This window comes from Tetrao urogallus (assembly GCF_951394365.1).
Source record: "Tetrao urogallus genome assembly, chromosome: 2".
Classification (NCBI taxonomy): Eukaryota; Metazoa; Chordata; class Aves; order Galliformes; family Phasianidae; genus Tetrao; species Tetrao urogallus.
In genome coordinates this window covers 11,737,925-11,760,547 of record NC_136814.1, presented here as the reverse complement: position 1 = coordinate 11,760,547, position 22,623 = coordinate 11,737,925, and positions in this window count along the sequence as shown.

Genomic DNA, 22,623 nt, shown 5'->3' with positions numbered 1-22,623 from the left:
AGATTGCTTCTATGTCAGTACAGTAATTCCAGCATCAGGCATCCCCAAATCACAGGACTAGCTTAAAAATCCATACATTTCATACTGGGGAGGGGGTTGGTTTAAATTCTTAATCTCTCCTCTACCAGAAGGCCTAGAAATTAAAAAAAAAAAAAAGTAGATTTTTTTTTCTGAAATAAGTCTCTAAGGAAAATATAAAATATGAGACTTGTGATGTAATTGGGTAGCTGGTAGTGCTCCTACTATTGGTTTTCCACATGCATTCCTTTGGGTTTAAATACCCTGAAACTTGTCAGGAATCGAATCACCTGGGCTATTGCGAATTTGAATTTCACCAGCACTCTCCTCCCCCATGGCTGATGTGGTCACTTTCTTGGCTATTGTGCTATGGAAGGCTGCTGGCAAGCACATGCACAGGATTATTTTGAGCTCATTTCTCTAAACTGCTGCAATATTTGGTCTTCTAGGTACTAGAAACAAATTTTTGTATATCCTTATTTCATCCCCATCTGTTACTAATGACTGGAAAAGTCAATTTTTAATTAAAAGTAGAAAAACAACAGGATCAATATTTGTTAAGATGCACTAGATTTAGCTCATGCTACATCCAGACATCAGTGCTTCATTCTGCATCCTCAGTGGTTGCTGTTCCTGAGTAGATCAGCATGTGTTAGCCTGTAGTTCCAGCTAATGAGGTGGGTAATTCAGATAATAGGTAAGTGGTCAGACCAGGCAAATAAGACAACATTTTTAATTGCCTTGAAGTATTTGAGTCGCAATGGAAGCTTTAAAAAGTCTGCTAAATAAACCAGGCCTGTGATCTCCTCATAACACTTGTTACTTAAAATATGTATTTATTAAAAAATGAGAATAAAACTGCCTTTCAAACAGGTGCTAAAGAACATATGGTGATTGGTCTGTGTTCTAATGCGTGAGAATTCTCATGCTGCAGGCATGCAGGCAAATGGCTCTGAAAAACAAATGATAAAGATTTTTATGGAGATGATGCAGCTTGTTTGGAAGTGTTAGCTATTACATATTAATGGCATAATTTGTCATTAGATTTGTCATTAGATGATTAGTGCAGTACAACCCTGTCGTGACAACCTGCTGTTTGTCATATACGTCTAGCAGATTTTTCCTTAAAGGGGACAGGGAGGAGGGGCAGAGCAGTGAAAGTTTGTCATGCAGGGACAACAGCTACAAAGCAGTTATGAATGTTTTGCTAAAAGAATACATGCTTGTCTCCTAGTTCAGACTGAGCGTACTTTAAAACCAATGATGTAATGTATATCCTTCACAGGTCTAATTCTGCATTTGAATTAAAAACACAAGTAGTGCTATCACAGGCAAACTGATAAAGACTCACGCTAGTCTGTATGAATCTGAATCTTGCTGTTTCCTGTTGAATTAGGCTCCTTGCTGTCCTTTTTCAGGCCATATCTGAACAACTCTATTGTGGGTCACTGTAATCATTTGGGATAAACGATTAGTATGCTTGAGGCAGTAGGTGACCCCTTAATATCCCTTACTTGACCCCCTAAGTGATGGTTGTGTCCTTTAACTGTCCTCTCTCCAGTAATTGCAGTCTGGCTCTGCAAGGCTGAGAGTTCAGGCTTTGGAGGTCAAAGAGCTTTTGCTGCTGTCGGTGATGCAAACGATGGGTGTAGGAATGATGGCTGCTGCAATTGGTATTCAAAATATTTGTCCTCAAGCTGACTGACTCATTAACTACAGGCCATAAAATGCTATTTTTCTTCTGCTCCTTCAGTCTAATCTGTAGACATTTAACTCGGCCTCCTCCAGATAACATGTAGATGAAGACAGTGAAGTAATGCTCAATAAAATTCGCTATTTTAGCTCTGTAAATTGGTTTCATCACTGAAATAAACTCTTATGAGCACAGGTAAATATAAAGCAAAGCTGGAGTGAATTGCCATGGACATGCAACTAAAATGGGAATACTTAGATTGGAAGGGACCTCTCAGGATCATTGGTCAAACTCCCTTCCTAAGAGGGGCCAGCAAAAGCAAATTATTCAGAATCATGTGTGATCGAGTTGCGTCTCCAAAAACAGATTCTGCAACCTCAGAGGAGGTTTACTTCAATTTATTTCTGTTGTGGATGGAATCCTGGTTAGTAAATTCCTCAGCCCTCACCCCACCATCCTTTTTTTGCTGTAAACTTTGTGCAGCTGGTGGTTCTGGCTGCCAGTGCCAAAGATCGGAAAAATTTCAAGTCTATCTTATGAAAGTCAAGTCTAGATGGTAGAATAGAATAACTGTAGCAGGGAATTTGGGCAGTTAACTGTCACTGGGGCAACAGAAGCAGACAGCTTCAGAGTGATTTTATGTAGTATGAAGTATTTTCTTTACTGTTTAATTTAATGGCAGTCTGAATTCTATCATTAATGCCTAGAAATAAGTTTTAAAGCGTGGCAGGTAGTGAAATTGTTTCCAAATAGTGTTGCTACTCAGAAACTTTGAATACTGAGATCTGTTCTCACAAAAAACCTTACCTTAAGATGTGTGTGCTGTCTAATGTGAGAAGAGCTCACAGAGGCGTTCCAACAGTGAACTGAGAAAGTCTTGCTGGAGATTAATGCTGAGATAAAATATTGCCTTCAAATATTCTTTATGGAGTCTTAGATGAACAAAAGGTACTAAAGTCAGCAAGCCTTTATTATCTCTGGTGTACTATTGCATTAGCTGAGCACAAGAAGAGTTCATGCTGTTAAGCTTACAGATCCAGAGCATCCATCCCTGTGGGGCTGCACTGCTGTGCATTCGATAGATGTAATTCCTTAAGGTGAATATATATTTTTTGAATTTCCATCCTATCAGGTAGATCAAAGTAAAACCAGCTACAGCTTTAGCTACTCTTTCTTTGAACTGAAAGAAACAAACTAGTTTCATTTACAGTATCTACTACCGTTTGTCTCAGGTTATCAGTTGTATATATTAAAACAGTGTGTCACAGAGAGATAGTAGAAAATTCAAGATACAAAAGGGATACAGAAACTTGAATTCATCCGGCAAACATCTCCCTTATCCCCCTGAAAACCTCAAAATTCTGTGCTTGTTCATTTCAAGTTTACAGAAATGTTTGTTAGAGTCAGCTAGAGGTTGCCCAGGATTGTGTTGAGTTTAGTTGTGAGCATCTCCATATGTGAAGATTTCTTTTCCAGACAACATGTTTCCACGTTTGAGTTTAAAAAAAAAAAAAAAAAAAAAAAAATATATATATATATATTTATATATATATATAATATATATTATATATATTATATATAATATAATATATATATATATTATATATAATATAATAAACATGGTTCTAAAGGATAGGAAAGGGATCAAAGAGATTTTTCTCTTCCTAATGTGATAAAAATATTTGAGGTCATGTTTTCTTCTCTCCAAGTACAGGATGTTGAAGTAGATTCATTGATACCTATGAAAGTACAGTTAAAGGATAACAGAATTTTCAAAGCTAAGAGAAGTGCGTGGAAACTCTGTGAAAGGTATTAAAGATATTTTTTTCTGAGTAGGTATTCAGAGCTAGACTTGGGAGAAATGAGCTGAGATCAGGCCCAATTGAACAGAGATAAACACGCAACAAATAAGCCATTCATGTCCTTGAAATGTACCTGCTAATGTTACCTGAGTTGTAGCCTTCCCAGTGCGATTGCAGATACTCAGAGAAGCTTTTCCAATCTAATTTATTAACTTTTCTGCTAATCTTTCATTTAGTAACTGTACTTTAAAAACTTTAAAAAAAAAAAAAAAAAGTATTAGAACCACGAAACTTCCTTTTGGCAAGAAAAGTCGATTGTGAGAAATAGATCCTTTAAGGAATAAGCGTCTTTATCTTATTTGCACATATGTATCTCAACACAGATCAATCTATGGTTTTCATATCCTGCTTCCACTCAATGCCTACCTAGTGCCTCACACGCTTCAATGAGACACATATGAGTGTGGTTACAAGTTAGCTCCATTTGGGGTCTGAAAGTTGGTGCCTACCTGAGAACTGATGAACTTCTGGCTATGAAATAACAAAATCATAAGCATACTAAACTTGATTATTTCAATCACTTGCCATTTACAGCAGTGATAACTTTGCTAAATACTGAAAAAGACTACAGCTGGCTCTTGTGTACAAAGGGAGGCATCTTCTGAAGGACTAATAAATGTGTGATGGGCAATTCACCCACTGCTAATAAATCATGTCACAGCTACAGAGAGATGTACATCAGTCTGTGTGTATGCTGTTTAAAGTATGAAATTAAAAAGTGTCATGAAGCCAAGTGTATGTAGCATTAAGCATAGAGATGAGAGATGTAGCTGTGGATATGTGAAAGTCATGTCTCTTCTGCCATTACTTACTGTATAACAGTGCTATTTCCCAATATTTTGCTCTTGGAGAAAAACACTGTAAGGTAAGGGAGCAGCCAGGGCACTTACTGCAGAGCAGACCTTAGAGTAATAACACCAGCCAAATGAGAGACATAAAGGCGTCTTTGTGATCCGCATCATATTTAGCAAACCATTTGTGTGACTTCCCATTGTGAATCTCTAGATTGCTGTGAGCAGTATTAATATTGGTGCAAAAAAAAAAAAAAAAAAAAAAAAATGAAAGGCAGAGAACAAAGGCAGTGCTGGTAAGAAATGGATGAGAGAAGAACAGCAGTTAATGAAGAGGAATACAGCAGATAGAAAGCTTTAGATCCTTTAAGGGATAATAGATAAAGAAGTTGGTTCACTGTAGATGTACGTGGAATGGTGACTTTGAATTCTTTTCACTTTAGACTGTTTCATAAAACAGGATTTAAAAAAAGCACCCAGAAAGTATGAGTCAAAAGGCACAGCTCTATGTGCTGCTAAAGAAGAATGAACAGGAGGGAGATGAATCTGCATGCAGAATTGTGATGAGCTTGATCTGGGATACTGAGGAATGTGGTGAAACACAAAAGGTGAAAAAGAAAAAGGGAAGAGGAGAGAGAAACAAATGCCAAAGAAAGACAAAACAAAATGATTCAGTATTTAATAATAATAATGAACTGAAATAATGAAGAGTTTGGAATAGTGCGCTTGTGTACTTCGACTTCTATTGTTGAGGTAATAGGGATGAAGTGAATTGATTCAACAAAGTTTTCTTTCATCTTAGCACTAGCAGATGCATAAGGAGGCTGTAATGTGTCTTTACATACAGTAAGAAGGCAGGCTTTGATGACAGTTCTCTGATTTTTGTACGTGAGGTGTGCATGATTCCTGAGCTGGGAGGAGGAACATGTAGCACTAACACTGAGTCAGTTCTCCTTTTGCCAATGGCAAGGGTGCAGAGACTCCAGCTGTGGCTGGGGGAAGTCCATCTTGCTGATGCAAGCCAGGGTGGCATATATACAGAAATACATCCTGGGATTTTCATAGCTAATGCTGGCTGTGGAGATGAGGAATACAAAGTTGGAAAGGTTTGATGCCCCCTGTCCTTGAATTCAGAATTTAGGAAACTGCGCAGAAGTGTTGCCGTTCGATCATCTTAGGATTCCTTTTGGAAACTCAGACGTCTATACATTACTTATATTGTGTTTTCTACAATAACATGTTAACCTCGGGGACTCCAGTATGTTTATGTATGTCCTGAAATAATAATTCCTGATGGAATGATTTAAGATAAGCTGCATTTGTTTCAGGATCTTAGGTAGTTTTATGACAAAAGTTGTGAATCTCTTCCAAGCATGGGTACAACTCATTCTTTGCCCAACATTAATAAAATCTCCGTTGTCATATTCTGCAAGTTGTGCTGAGGGTATTCTTAATATTTTTAACCTCCATATGTCTGAATTTATCATTTACTATAAAGCTGAACTACCAAAGGAAAGCTAAAATTGTGGAAGCAAATACATATCAAAACTGCTGTGTGAAGAATCCAATAATTTTTCCTGATTTATAATAGCAATGCTTTTTGATTTAGCCCAGAAAAAGGGATCTCTCTGTAATCCTGCTGGGAATTTCCTATCTGTGGTTCATCCTGGCTCAGAAGCTTGTTAGAATGGCCCTCTGGCTACTGTGCCCTATCAATAGCTGTATCCTGGTCTTATGGCAGCAGGGTGTCACTGAAAATGATTTGAAAGTAGCTGCGTAGAAAGCGGAATGACTGACTCGGACAATCTGCACCAAATGTTTTTTTTCAAGTGAAAAGTTTGGATAAAATTGCTTAACTGAAAAGAGTTTCTCTCAAACATATATTACTCTGGTAAATGGATCAGTGTGTTTATTTATCTTAAGCAAATGACCTGTTTACAGACATTTTCCTTGTTTTCTTTTTTGAAACTTCTTTGAGGGAAACCTCCATTTACGTATAGAGACTCCCCTGAGTTTGAAAACGGAAATTATGCACGTGCTCTTCAGATCAGAGTTTCTGTGACACAGATCAGCACAACTGTAGATGGTCTTATCCTGGACCACTGAGTTGTTTCTTTCATTTTTCCAGAGGTATCTTGTTCATATGTCTCTAATTCAACCACCTTTCAGTAAATATTATTAATAGTGATAATGTGTTGAAAATGATAGAAAAATCTAGTAATTACCAGACAGTACTGGCAGAGAGAAAGCTTGATAAGCTGCAAAGATAAGTACTTCTTTCCTCTCAGCACAGGAGTTACAAATCATGTGATGATACAGTGTCTGTGTGGTTTGCTGGCTACTCTCCATTTGAACTGGACCCCATGCTGCTGGTACATACTGCGTAACCATGAATCACTTAGCCTCTCTTCTTTAGTCTTCCCAAACGTACAGATGCTGAGAGGCCCCAGGAGGAGTTGTAGAATACTTTGGGGTTTTAAGAAATAACAGGAAAATATTTGTGTGAATGTATTAAGTTTCTGTATTATCAAATGAATTATTTAGACATACGTTTTTTGCTGTACATATTGATATTTTGTTGATATTTTAACAAATTGTAGTTCAACCATGCAGATTGGTTCATGCATAAATTAAAATGTGAAAATAACGAACCTAAAGATGAAATGCTCCTTCTACTGCTGATCTTGAAGCCACTTTGTTTGTTAATGATAACTACTGTTCACAAGTGTTCCTGGTATCTGAGTTTTGGCATTCAAACTAAAAGATTTTAGTATGCCTTTGTGCACCTGAGCCATGTGAAGAACTTCAAAAGGGGCTTCTGTACAGTTAGTAATAGCCATGTGTAAAGACGCATTGCTTTGAAATGTAAAGTGCTGGAGAGTTCAGCAACAAAATAAGAAACAGTCCTGCATCCTGGAGAAGGCAGAACTTGGCTGTAATTGTACTAAAAATTGTGTTTTTGAAAAGCTTGAAAATGAATAGTTGAAAGGTTTTGGTGGTCAGCCGTTGTACTGCAATGAGTAAAAAAGAGCTATTTATGTTTGTATTTTCTTGTAGGGAGCAAAGGCCCTGATGGGTCTACCTTTTAAAACTGTAGATACTAAGATGTTGCATTCTCTTGGTAGGTGTAATAAAAGTACAACACCTTTATTTTCTATTTGTGTCAGTGAAAATGGTACAAAAAGCTGTGATTTCTACTGAAGAGTTGCTGCTTTTTCAGTTAGGAATTCTGTTCCTTGCACATTGAAGACTATGTCGAAGTGCATATTATTTCATAGGAGATAATTCCATTGGTCTATTAGAATGTGTGCATCTTAGTAGAACTGCTTTATAGTATCTCAAAGGTCAGATTGCTTTCTGACGATTCCTGAGCTATCTCTGTGCTTCACTGAACAGTACATATAAGCTTATCTTTTTTTATTGTTCTATTATATACCTTTATTATACTATTATTAGCTGAATATCTTTGGGACAAAAAAGGGGTTTAGTATCCCAAATACAATCTTTGCAACATTCTATTTTATGTTGCTGAAAATGAAGCCACAATCACAATTGCCTTTAGACAAAAATTATGCTCTAGTAGAGGTATCTTTCTAGCACAGGGAACAGAATCTCCTTTTTTTTTTTTTTATGAATATTGCATAGTGTTCCAGTGCCTTTCCAAGCCTAACACAAAGGTGCTACCTATCTGGAAAACCATCTGCACTGGAAATGCTTATCAGCATTAACAACTGAGCCAGCATATATGGAAAAACAATAGAGATGATGCAGAAGTATGACAATTCTGTTACATGCCCAGCAGGCGTTCCTCTTTCCTTAATTAATATCACTTAAAGAAATTGCTGTTAGTTTTTTGTAACAGACAGAAATGATGGAAGACTGATTCATGTTATGAGATTTGTTTAAACTGTTCTGCTCCACTCTATTCTTCTGGCCTACTTCTCTTCTGGACTGTAATTCCCTATGGTAATGTCCTCTACTATTGATGTGGATTTTGATGTGTCAGGAAGTATGCGGAACTCTGCTCTTCACATGCTTCTGTAACCTTGCTTGTCTGATAAGACTAAAGGAACAAGAGGTTTTCAACAGAGATCTTCTCTTGCTACCTTTACATCTAATGAACAGATGTTCAGTCTTTAATCTGTGCTGGGGCTAGAGAGTAGTGGAAGTTTCCTTGGAAGTACGTAATTTTGAGTGGGGGTGGGATGATAACTCCTGAATATTTCAATAACTTCCAAAGAGCAACATAAAGCAGCACATCTGGATCTTGCCAAGAGCTGTTCGTTCACTCTGGAAGTGGCAAGCAACGTCCATTCTATCAAAGTATGAAACATCTGAATTGGAAATATGTCCATTGTAGGAATTGTGGAAATAATATCTTCTGGCTCCTTTCCATTCCTTTTCATTGGGTTATCATTTCTTCCTGAGTTTGTGTGAATTTCAAGAAATTTAGGCATCTGCTTCTTTTAAGTTGGTGTTCTATCCTTATTTTCCTTTGCATTCTTTTTTTTCCCAGCTGTTAATCCTGTGGAATGCAGCTGTTTTGCTGCCTATTGCTGATAACCCTGTTCCACATAAAGAACTCTCAACCTGATTAATCTGTTTCCTAGAGATATGCCACACAAGCTTTGCTTAAAATCCAAACCCTCACGCTTTTTTCCAGTGTCAACTAATCTCACACCAGTTAATATCTTAAACTAGGAGTCATAAGGGTGTGAGTACAGAGGCACTGAGGGTATTTTCCAGTGCCTTTGGTAAATAAGCACTGCCAATGGTGGCTGAGGTGTAAGACCCTGCTGTATGCAGGCCACACTAAACTCTGCTTGTTTATGTTGATAACTGAGGTGGTTATAAAAAATTTCTAGGAGATAATCTTCTGCATTGTAGGGTGGGATTTGCTAATAATTCAGACAATTTATCCACTTGGAATGAGAATTCAGTGTCTTGTAGTCCACAAGTTTTCATTATATGACTGAGTTGAGAGCTTCACTCCAGGCAGAGCCAGGAAAAGCAAGTGTTAGGTTGCTATTCGCTGATGATGCAGCTACATCATATTGAAATGTTTTGCAGTTAAAAGCCAGTTTAACAGGTGGATACAGCACAGCCTGAAGGATGTGCTTTTTAATGACAGAGACGTAGGAGATACTTCCTGGCTGATGAATTGGTCACTATCTCTGAGGCTAAATTTCTGTTTCTTTCATGGATGAATGGGGAATAATCTTTGTAAGAGGATAGTGATGTATGAATCAAATGTTTCTCTTCTTACTGACAGGACAGTCTTTATAATTACAGATAGCCATGCTTCAGTTGCCCTACACATTCAGCAAATGACATTGAATATTAGCAATTCTGCTGGATCTGCAAGAAATGGTTTGAAGCTGCAATTCTGCAGAATGATTGCATATTTTGTAGTCTAACGCTACTGAACTGAAGTCTTTCTGACTAAAAAATTATATCTCTAGCACTGCAAATAATGCCAGAGTCATTACTTGTACCATAGCAAAATATGAATAAATGTGACTATATGGCTTCTTTATCATATTGTGTATTTTAGAAAATGCTGATATATGAAAGAAAGAGAAAGGTTGGGGATTTTGAAAGAAAAACTTCCAAAGGTGGTGGTGTAGTTGTGGGTAAGGCAAGTTAAATATCACCTTTTGAAGAGTTTTGAGTTCTCTTTAAGTCAGACTGTCTGAGGGAGGTGATGGGTTAAAAAAAAAAAAAAAAAAAGGATGTTAATGTAGGCCACCAGTGTCAAAACATGATCTTCAAAGGGTCTCAGAAAATCTCAGAAAAGATGACCAAATGCAAGGCACAGAGTCTAGGCCTCAGTGAAGAAAAGAGAAAATGCATGGGGGCAGGCAATGGAAAGACTCTTGAGCACTGTCTGTGGCAATAGGACAAAGAGGAAGGCTTTGAGGGGAGACCTCTCTCTCTACATCTACTTGAAGGGAGGTTGTGGTGAGGTGGGAATCGGCTTCTTCTCCCATGTAACTAGTGATAGGGCTAGAGGGAATTGCTTCAAGTTCAGCAAAGAGAGACTCAGATTGGATGTTAGAAAATACTACTTCTTGAGAGAGTGGTTGGGTGCTGGAACAGGGGAGGTGGTAGGGTCACCATCCCTGGACGTGTTCAAGAAACATTTAGATGTTGTGCTGAGGAACATAGTTTAGTGGGAAATATTGGTGACAGGTGAACAGTTGGACTGCATGAATAGAGGTCTTTTCCAGCTTTGGTGATTCTATGATTTTACGACAAGGGGAAATGGTTTCAAACTAAAAGGTTTTGGTTGGATATAGGGAAAAAGTGAGAGTAGTGAGGCACTGGCACAGGTTGCCCAGAGAGGTGGTGGATGCCCCATTCCTGGAGACGCTCAAGATTAGGCTGGGTGTGTCTCTGAGCACTGTGATCTAGCAGTAGGCATCCATGTTCATTGCAGGGGTATTAGATGAGATGGTCTTTAAGGCTTCTTTCCAACTCAAATGATTTTATGATGAGCAGAAAACCGGTTGCTAGTGAGATATGCTATTGAAGGAAGAATAGCATTGGGCTAGAATCCATAAGGCTCTTTAACCAGGATGCTGGATGCAGAGGCTGGGCAGAATCTAGCAACATGAGTATTGTCTTCAAATAGTAACTTTAAGATCTCAGTAGAACAAAGAGCAGTTAGCTTTCCGGTTATCTAAAAACCATTGACAATCTTTTATAACCTGTTCTTAAACTTTGAAAAAGAACAGGTTTCTCTTTTTTATACCTTAAATTTCACAAATGCCAATCTTAGTTTTCTTCCAGTTGTCTTCATGTCTGAGCACTCTCCTGTGACTAGATGCTTATCAAAACCTCAGGAGCTCTTTGCCACCTGTTTGCTCCACTTCTGCTGTTGGCTATACTGCGCTCTTTCCCAAGTTTCTTGCTGAGCCTTTCAGCAACCTGCTTCCTGGTGGCTAATGTCAGGACAAGAAGAATGAAGAAGCATGTAATAAAGCCACAATGTATGTAAAATAAGCAATAAGGTCTGTCTTCCTCTGTTTGCCTCTGCTTCTGACACAAACTTTTCTAACTAATCATTTGTGGAATCTGGTTTTTTTCCACTGGTGGTGTTCTGTCCAACCTCTTAATGGACATAAGGTGGAAAAAAAAAAAAGAATACAAAAAGAATACAAAAAAGAATGCAAATGATGAGAACAACAGCAGCACATTCTCCATGTTAATGTGGTTAATGTGGAAGGACTTCAGGTTGACAGTTGCAGACTGAGCTGCCCCCTGTTATTTGGAGTCTGTGGATGGTGCTGTTCCTTAACCATTAGGGAATATAGAAAATGGTTATGATTTACTTGCTCTGCACATCTCAGCAAATTGCTTAGGATGATTATTTGGAGGTGTGGTTGAACGAGGATGAAGACAAAAGAAAGCTGCGATGGGGAACAAAAGCGGAGCAAGTTAACTCAGCTTTGTCTTTTCTCCCCTGCACGTGCACTGATTGTTTGCATGCTGTTCACAAATACTTCCCCCGGCAATAAAAAGAATATAGCCACTTATCCTGGCACTTGCCATCTGTCTGGCTTAGAAGTCCTTAGTTTTCATCATCTTTAGAAATCTAATCCTTGTATCTTGTGTTTTCTTCCTTGCTTTTCTACAAAGTTATGCTGTTTTTGGAAGGGTTGGCTCTTTTGCTGCCTTCTATTTCAGGTGACTCTAATTCTTAAGATATCTCTACAGTTATTTGGAACAGTCCTTGCAATTTGAAATTCAGTATTTCTCTTGATACATCTTTTATTTGGTTTTTACTTTTGAATGTGCAATCCTACCTGTCAGGCTTGGTTGTATTTTTAGAGGTTGTTTGCTTATCACTTTTGCATTCCTATTGAACTGCATCAGCCTCTACTGCCCTTAAACTTGTGAGGAAAGCTCAAAAATCAATAACTTCCAATCAGGCAAAGATCTTTGTGAAGCAGTGAACTTTATTCATTATTGCAATATCTGGTGCACACCCCCTTATGGCAAGGGAAAAATCGCACTCTTAGTCAGTGAAATCCATACTAAATACTCTTTCACTGATGCATGTGATGTCTGTCCTGTTGCTCATTGGCGGAGCATCCCAGGCTTGCAATCTACTTAACACAGTTGCTAAGGTATGCTTCCATATACGCTTCATCACCCACCTGTTGTTTTTCATTTTTCATTTTTCAAAAGATGACAGGTGGCCGATGTATACCTAGGCCCTCTGGTTCCCCATTCATCAAGGGGACAAGAGGCAATGTATATTAGACCCACCTGCAGGTCCCTATTTTTCAAGGGGGACAGGAGGATAATGCATACTAGACTTTCTCTAACCTGTACTGGGCATTGCCTTAACAACTCATTGTGAACAGCAAAGCCTTAGCCATTTTGTAAGAAGGTTTAGTGAAGGTTTATGTTTATACCTTAGTGCTAGAAGTTTTCTACTGCACACACACAATCTAACTCTCACAAAATTAACTAGGATGGATTTCAATTATATATCACCTTTTTATTTCTTTTCTTTCTGTAGTGGGCTTCTCTACATCCTATTGAAGCAGTGTTGTAATTCCATAGTTGTTTCAAATTCCCTCAGAATAAACTCCAAATGCCAAAATCCTTTGTGATCTTCCTTCAGTTCTTAGTTTCTTTGGGCACTGCATATTGGATAATATCTCTCTGCTCAGTGTGATTTACCAGCATTGTCCTTCTTGTGCTGCTAGACTAGCAAAGGGTGTAAGAGAAGTCTGGTTACTTTGTGTTTTGCAGACATTGCTTTATTGTGTAAACAAACCAGTGAGTGTTGATAAAAACTTTTAACCAGTGCTTATGTATTTCATCTCTTTTAGTGCATACTTCAAGTGCTGCTTACACAACCAAAGAAGCACTTAAGCCTTACATGTTTTTACTGCATTTGATCTTCCATCTCTTATGCATATTTGGCTTCTTTTTGTAGCATACTACAGTAGGGTGCAAATATTCAGAACATGGGGATTGGGGATGTACATGTGAATGAATGTTGTGTTAACTTTGATAGAGCAGAATTCTACACTCAACAGGCTCTGGTGCCTGTCTTTAATTTAACGTTCAGGAAGCCCTTTTAAACTGATAATGATGATTGTTTTTATACTCTTCAGATCTGTTCCTCTACCTTTGGTGCATTACATCATGGTGCATTATTCTCTGTTTCCAGTTCATTTTTTTTCCCAAGCTGTGATCACTCAGGCATTTTTCAATCAACATGAGAACAAGGTATTGTCAGACATTTGTTTCTAATGGTTTACCTAGGGAGCAGAAATACTATGTGAATTTAGTTTCACTAAGATTACCCTGAACTGTGTGTGTGTGTATGACTATGCAAGGGCTGCTCAGGAAGTAATGCCTCTTCTTTTACTACATTGGCCCACAGCATCACAGACAAATGTAGGTGGTGTGGCAGTAGAGCTTGAACCTTCCCATCAATACTCTTCTACATGTTGTTGCTGTGTGACAAATGGCAGCAGGGGGATAGCCTGACAAAAGGGTGTCTGACCTAAAAGTATATGTGGAACAAAGGGATGGTACTGAATTCCTCCATGCACAAAAAGTTTGATCCACTGACTTTCATCAACACTTGCTGAATGTTTCTGGAGAACAAATAATGAATGTGAAGACATCAAGGTGGGAGATGGTGTCTTTCAGCAGTGGTAACAGTGACAGTGGTTCACCTCCTCTGCTGCAGATTTGTATGAGCGTGGCAGGTTCTTGTGTGTCGCTAACAAAAATGCACAGCTAATAGTGGTGACTGTTGAAAAAGTGTTTTATAGCTGAGAACTTCCTCTATCAAGTAGTGTTATTTTGCTCTTTCCACTTGTTGTAGTTTCCATGGGAATAGATAGGAGGCATTACTTTCAGTGACCTACATATATTTTAATTTTCTTGACTGCTAATTTTATGCTTCTCTCTAGAAGTGCTGACCAGGTTCAGGACAACTGTTGTCCCAGTCTTTCATGAGACATGGCCTGTTATTTTCACTTGAAGCAGGATCTAGGACAAATTAACTTCATTAACTTCAAGAAAGCACCCAACTCTTGATTTCTACTCAGATTTTTATTTTGCTCAGACATCTCTAGCTGCTATAAAGCATAACATTAGGCTTCAAACAGAAGTGAAATTAATCTCTCTGGACTGAAATCTTTTTGACACTTAACTGTAAAAAAAAACCAAACCCAAGTCTTCCAGCATTTGAAGTTTTATATCCAATGGATCAGTTTTGATCAGAACGCTCACGGTGCTATGAATATAATTCTATTCATTCATAGTAAAAATCCACTTTTTCTGTAACGCCTGATATGGCAATCCAAGGGTCTCATCTAAGCTTGCCTCAGCTAAGCTGATGATAGCTGTGGTTATCTAGAAGTCATTTGGCTTTAGTTGGGCTTTATTTTATTCCAATAGCAAGTAACTATCTCTAAAATAAAATATTGTGAAGTGAAAATGCAAGGTGATACTGGAGGTCTCTGTCAGTAAGAAATTTCTACGGAAGACCTGCCTTGTCAGTCAGATAAAGCTAGTTTAGAGATTCCAGAGAACAAACAAAGTCGACCAACTGTGAAACAAAAGAATGATTATAAGAGCAGGCTCTGTTAAGCAAACGTAAGAGTGATCCTTAGTGAATCTGAGGAAGAAAGGACTGTCACCCTGAGCAATGAACTCCTCCTCATGAAGATCTCTGCTGCTGCTGATAAGGCTGCTGCTTTTTAATCTGCCTGAGGAGAACGCTCTACTTTTAAATGCCTGAACCCTGTGTGTTACGTAGGCTGGTATATCATCGGTGTCGATGTCCTTCCAGAAAAGAAAACTATTCCATAACTAAGATTGATGTCAACTGCAGAGATCTATGTTACTAAAATATCTGAAAAAAAATGAAAAATATGAAATCAGCATGAAGGATTTGTGTGGTGCAGGTCAGGGAATTCTTGTTATCCCTACTGTCATTCTGTCTTAGAAGCTGAGTGGTCTGAGGTATGCTCTGACACTATTTTTAAGTTGTTGCTTTACCTTTATTCTTGGGCTGTGGTGTAATAAAGAGGGAAAGTAAATCAAGATTGTAATTTTATTTGAGTACATGTGAGGAGCAGTTCTATTGTCCCTCAAGTAATGCTGTACTTAGTAAGGATTCTTAAGCCTCATAACTTAATTACTAATTGAATCTTAACAATGTGTGGTGAATTCAGGTAACAATGTGTGAGGGAATCCAGAGAAGATCTTTAAGGTTCTTACAGATACTGTGAATCTGGCAATAGCAGCATGAGCTTCTCCTGCCCTTCTATGGTTTGTCTTGTGGAAAAGTTATTGCTGACAGTGTAGAGCAGCAGAATAAGCTTGAAATAAGTCTCTGTTTTCAGCTGCTCCTATGATTCAAAATCTGACTCCTCTGTTCAAATCTTTTAATTTTTTCTCTGGTGCAGACTCTATGCTGCTGTGATTTGTGTGGTGGCTGCTTGATGGGTACTATTGCATGTGTCCCTCTTTCTAAGGGGAAGAGCAGACTGCAGTGTTTTAAATCACTGCAGCAAGTTTCCCCTGGTGGTCATATGCTAAAGGCCAGGCGCAGATGCAGTGTCTGTGCTGGATGCAGAAGCTCCTGAGGAGCTGCTCCGCTGTCCAGGAAATCTAAAGGCATCTTCAGTGACTAGCCTTTTTTTACATTAAGTAAAGAACTATAGTTAGAGTGGACATATCACATTGGGTGCTTGGGATTTCAGCAAGGGAATCTGCCTTGTCTCTTTCTCATTAGTGTGTGGATTACATAAAACAGGTATGTAGTGAAGTGCTCACAGAGCTCTGCATTCTTTCCTCCCCTTCTGTTCGTTCAGAAAAAATGAGCTGCTATGCATCTGTCATATTAAAACGTGCCTCCTGGTAATAGCTCAAATGCTGTGAGCTATTTTAATGTACCTGAGTATCACCATGGAGAATTTCAAATACCTCTTTCAGGCATCTTTGGAGCTTCTTTACTCATTAATGTTAGCAGCATGGGGAAATTGGTTTGAAAAACCGCTCCAAACAAATGTAAACCAGGGTAGGAAAGAACAGTAGGAAAGAAACACAGAATAGTAAAGTGGTACTTAACACATACAGCATTGTAGGTTATTGTGGGTCTATCACTTAATCTCTGGGGAAAAATATAGAACAAGCTTTTACACAAAGGGCTTTTTGTCTGTTCTGAAATGTGGTTATCTGTGAAGTGGTGAATCCTGCATTGTGAAAACTAACATGCTCCTTAGGTATGTCTGTGAGCTGTGCTGGAGCTGAGTGAGCTGAGCCATCTCTGAGGAGTGCTTTCTCTGAACCCAGTGTCTTACAGTAGTAACCCTTGGAAACCATACAGCTCACTATTCAATGATGGGTTGTCCTGAGGTGACACATGCACCAACACATTTAAAATATATTGCCCTTGTTAATTTGTATAAAGTTTTACTGCAAATAGGAAAAAAAAAACAAACAGGTCTTGCATTTATTTACCGGTTACAGAGTAACAAAGCCTGCCATAAGGCTTTGTTTGGGATCACTGCTCCTGTTGTTCAGCAATTATAGAAAGATGATGATTATTTTTGTGGGCTCTCTTGGATGAGATTTTTTTTGCTGGTGTTCTCAAAGGTGATTCTGTGTCTGGATTTAGAGACTACATGAGGATGGCAATCAATACTTTTATGTGACGGTGACCAGCAAAAGATACGGGACTAACCATGAAGGTCCATTTGCTCTGGTGTCCATATCTGTCTGACAGAGGCAGTACTACGAGTCTTGGCTGAACACGTTAAAGAGTTGTCATTACCTCGTCCTTGAAGCTATCCTAATCCTTAATCAGTAGAGTTTGAATTCTGCTTTCCTTGTGGTTTGTTTGTTGTTTTTTGTTAACTGAATTAAATGGCATAGTCAAATGTAAGACTGTAGCATATATACTTAAAAATCCTGGACTCCTTTTCTTTTGAGAAGATTCTAGGCATGTGAGTTGTTACTAGCTCTCCTTCTGTGAGTTGTAATGTTTCTCATGCTTTCTAGAAAATGTCACCTTTCAGTTTGTGCTATCTAGATATGATACAAATGGAAAGCCATCTTTCCCCTATTGGCCTATTTTCGTGCAATAAAATGGGAAAGGCTGATTTTTAAACGCAGATTTTTTTTGGAAGTGCTTGCTAAGCTGGAATGTGCTGAGTAGTGCTGCTCTCTTTCTGAATTTTCAGAATATGCTAGGTTTGATAGAAGACTATAATTTTCTTCTGTAATGATACAGCTGTTGGGAATTATGTGGAAGCCACATGATGAAAACAACCATACTCAACTTCCTTTAGTCCATATGAATAATTTTACCCAGTAATTTCACTTTTCAAACATGTGGAAAAGTGGATATTTTATTTGCTTTGAATTAATACTAACTTTGAAATTAAGGAAGTTTCAGCCAAAAACTGAACACTTTTTTTCTCTTTTGCACACCTGAGATGGGAAATGAAAGCCAACAAAAAAACAAAGTCAGCCAAAGCAAAACAGTTTTCAGGAAATTATTTGCTGTATCCAAAATCAAGTTCTTTGAAATCCTGTTCTGAGAAATCCATTGAAACCAATGGGACTATATCTATGCTAAGATAACATGTAGTTACTTTAATGTCTTGCTGGTTTTGTGGAGAGAAATTACACAGCTTAAGAAAACAGAAGTAATGGAAGAATAAATGATATGGGATTGTGATGAACATCAGAGAAAACAGGGCTGCAACCTGACGTAATAAAAGATGGGAAAGTAATGCGGTAGGTGAGGTCACTTAGAATTAAGAAAAAAATCCTGCGCAGCATTCTGTACATTAATTAGCACTAAGGAGAATAGCCATTCCCTTCAGCTTGAAACTGTGGCTAATTACAATTAACTGTCCATTACAAGCTAACATAATTAGACTTATATTATGTTTTATAAATACATGGCTTAAATTATGCAAGGCAGGAAGGAGTGTTGTCCTTCGTGGAATATTCCTGTCTTCATCTCATTTTCCTTCTACTACCTCAGCTGTTTCTTAGCCTTCTTACTCAGATGATCCTATTGTGTGTGCTAGTCCTGACTACTGAAACTATGCATCCAGTGCATTTTAGTTTGTAAACGTGAATAAATGCCTTTTTTTCAGGGAAGATTGTCCAAAGCCAAGCTGAAGTTGAAGTAAATGTTGAAATTTGAAGTTGAAGTAAATTGCTTTCTCCCTGTTCACAAATCCAGTAAATCCATTCATTCTACTCTAGAAGGCATTCTTGTTACTCTTGTGTGATTTATCCTGGGAAATTGCAACAAGGCTAGTCAAAACAAGCAAAGAAATAGAAGTTGGCTCTATTTCTTGTGCAAGAAACTAATCTTTTTTCTGGATGAGAGTAGGTTTTCTTTTTTGTTTTGTTTCAAATAAACAATTGTATTGCTGCTTGCTCCTTTTTGATTTTTTGGAAATTCCTGTGAACCTAAGCCAGCCCACATACACAAGAACAGAAAAAAGAAACAAAAGCGTGGGGGAGAATTTGAGTTCTGTGTTCTCTGCCCTGGTAAAAATATGGTGGTTTCCTTTGTTTATTCTATCTCTGTGCTTGTGGGCTTGGCTTCACGTGGCTGCCTGTGAAATACAATGCAAAATTCCCATTTGTCTAGCTGGTTCAGTCTCCATCAGTCAATACTCAAAGAACACTGTCTTAAGAACAAAACCATTCCCCCAGCCTGACACCCTTGTGAGGTTTTGTGTGATTTCAACCTGGCGTTCTGCTGAGTGATGAATCCTAGAGCCAGTTTTAATGCGATGTGGTTCAAGTCCCATAACTCCTGTGAATTTAGAGCAGAGCAGTGATTAGTTGTCTTTGGGAGACTGACCTCTGGCATTTCAGCCTAGTAAGCTGAGGAGGAGAGCACCAGTAAAGCTTGATGGAATGATACCCCAGATCCCTCTGCAGAGAGTGATGCCTTAGAAGCCTGAAAGATAATTAATATATTTAATAAAAAAAAAAAGCAGTGTTGCTATGGTAGTGTGTGTGAGGTGTATTTATAGTGCTATGGCCACCGAAGGATTGCGTGATATTTTTAATCTTTATTTTAATTATGGAGTTCAGTATTTCTCGAAATTGCAGAGGCCTCTTACGTTTTTTGATTATGCAGTGTTCTGAGAAATTGAAATATTAATTGAAACAAGAGCTGTCTCACTCCTTCCTGAGAAGAAATCAAATAATCTCTGAAGCACCAGCAATATGCTAGTCTTGATTAAATGTCTCACGGAGGTCACTGGAACAGCAGTGCTGAAACACTGCTGCTGTTCTTTATAGATGAAAATTCTGAGTTTAGCTCTGAGAAGCATGACAGAAATGCTTCTGCTATTCATGGTGGGTTTGTTTGTGCATCCATGTAAAAATCCAAAACACAGGCAGGTTCTTAATGCTTTAGGTGAGACCCCACAACAAGCCGTATTTTGGCTGTGGGGTTTTAAGCACTTTTGATTCCTATTGAGTTAGCATCTTCTGGTGTCTAATCCCTGCAATAGTGGAAAAGGTGTTTGATTGTTTTGCTGATGCAAACATATTTCTGAAGCAGATGTTTATAGAGCAAAATGTGAAGTGCTTCATTTCTTGCTATGGTACTCCAGGGGAGGCTGTTTGTTCCCTCATCTGATCAATTTCATGTGCATTTTATAGCGTATGAAGCTTATTATAGATTTTTTTTTTTATTGCATAAAAATAAAAAATGTCTTTTGTGGACAGGGAACATTGCTTCCTGAAATAGGAATGACAGCCTTTCCAGGACTTATTTAAAAAGCAGCACAGCCCCTTTTTCACAATAAAGCAATCTTAACAGTTCTGAAATTTCTGCTGCAGAGATTACTGTTTCTCCCAGAGGAGTTGAATGCTGGTGGAAGGAAGAGCCAAAGCCTACTTAAAAGCAATCGTGTCCTGAGTGCAGCACAACTGGAATAAGACATGCCAATGTGTGAAGAGAACAGTAGACACAGTTTAGATTTGGGTCATTAATTTTTCTGTTCTTTGATCTGTTGAGCAGGTGTCATGATATCTGAATTTAGGCTTTCATTCTGATACCCTCGATTTCCTGCTACTCTGTCCTGAAGATGTGTTGTGAGCTGGTTTTGCACACAGGAGCTAACTGTCAACAACTGTACTGTTCTATCTATGGTATGTTCTCTACTCTGCAAAACACCAGCTCATCTAAGGTCTGCAGGCCAACAAGACATCTTATATTAATACAAACCAGATGTTGCTGTTATTGCAATGTTCTTATGGAAAGTTTCTATCTTTTGGAGTGCACTATTCTCACCAGCTCAAATAGCCTGAGATTGTTCACCTCCTGGCAATAATGCTAAGCTTTTATTTTTTTTTAAAGGAAAGATGTTGGAAAAGTGCTTCTTGCCTGAAGGGTTTTGTACTGAGAGCAATGTCTTGAAATATCTGCCTTATTTTTGCTGCAGAGCAGTTTGGTGGCCAGTGCTTCTGAGACGTCATTTTGACTTGTTTGTTCTCTTTTCACTAGGCATCAGAGTGAGGGCTTAAACATCTACAGACATGGTTTTCATTTAGAAAATGTGAAGATTCATTTGTACTCTATTACAGATCTCTGTAAGAGGAAAAATGACACGTACCTACTTCTCTCTCTTATTTTTCTAGTATGATTCTATATCTATACTGTTAAAACTCTCTATGTTATCCTATTGGCAATTTTTTCCAAGGCAGCAGGCACTAAAAAGATGACCAAAATAATTCTCTTCATGTCAAGATCTTTAATTAAACCATTCAGAAAATAGTAATGTATTGACAAAGATGTCTCCTTTATTTAATCACACCTCTTCTGTTAATCCTGCTTTTGCTTCCCTGGTGACTAGGATACAATGTTAGATTCTTCTCAGACATGAAGGGTAAAATAATGCAGTTAAAATGCAGGTTTAAACAATGCTCAGTTAAGTGTTAAAAGAATTAAGAAATAGCCATTTTCTCTGCTGGTAGTTTAAACCTAGGCCAGCCTATTATGGAAGGTAACAGGGTTTGTGGCTTCCAAATAATCAGCTTCACAGATAAATTGAAGTTACGGTAATATTTAAGTCTCTTATAGACTAAAAATACTTCCTTATTCTTCATAAGCGTTGGGGAAGATGTGTGGGCTCTCTTGAATCTTTTCTTTAAAGCATCAAGTTTCTTCATGCTGTGCTGAGGCTACATCACTACAGAACTTCTGCAGAACCTTTGCCAAGCTTTGTAGGTTCTACGTGTTCCTGGCTTCCTTCAGGATGACCTCCTATAATCACATAAAGCTCCTGGCTCTTCTCTGGGCTTTTCTCTTTATACATGCTACCTTTGGTGAGCAGTTTATTCTCATCTTTGCTCCATAATCCTCCACTTCTGATGTGTATATTTGGATCTGCCTTCTTTCTTTTAATTATATGAACTTTTTTTTGGCTATGTGGTTCTTACCTAAAGGCCGGTTTTAATGATCGGCATAGTGTTTTTGTCTGTGGAATGGAGAAGGTGGGCCTTCATCATCAATGCTACTCATTTGAAATGAAAAATTATCATTGCTAATTTTTTCAACTGTGCTGTTCAATGGGGGCCTATGTCAGAAAAAATATATGCCCACAAAACCAGGAGGATTTTAATATTTTACTGGAGATGTCCTTTTTTCTACCAGAGAAAAAAAAATCCAGACTTGTTCCAAAACGTTTTGCTTTTGAGAAGGAAAAAAAAAAAAAGATTTCCTGGAGCTGAAAATAAAAGGATGAATTAAATTTGGGTTGTGCTACATCAGTAAAAATTTCCCATATATTGTACTAAATGGTTGTTTACAGACAAAACTGAAAAGATATACATTTATTTATACTGTTAAAATGTTTTGCCTTCTCCAAAATTTTTGATGGATGCTTTTCAGCTGGAAATAACTCTGCCAAGTTTGCATGCCTCTAGAACTATAGGATTATGATGCACTGTGTACTCATAATGAGATGTTGCAGTTAATTTTAAGAGTTGGTCCTTTTTTTTTTTTTTTTGACTGAAGATGACTTTCTGGCATTGCTAATACGGTTTGTAAAGATGATTAGGCTTTTTCATTAGGAAGAACAGAGTGCCATGGGACAAAAAAAGTGGCTTTGGAGGTATGTGCTGGAGTTGTATGCCTCCCTGAATGCATTTTTAGACAGAGATGCGTGTCCATCAATTCGTTGTCATTCTATAGCCAGAAAAAATACAGAGGAATTTTCGAATGCCTAAA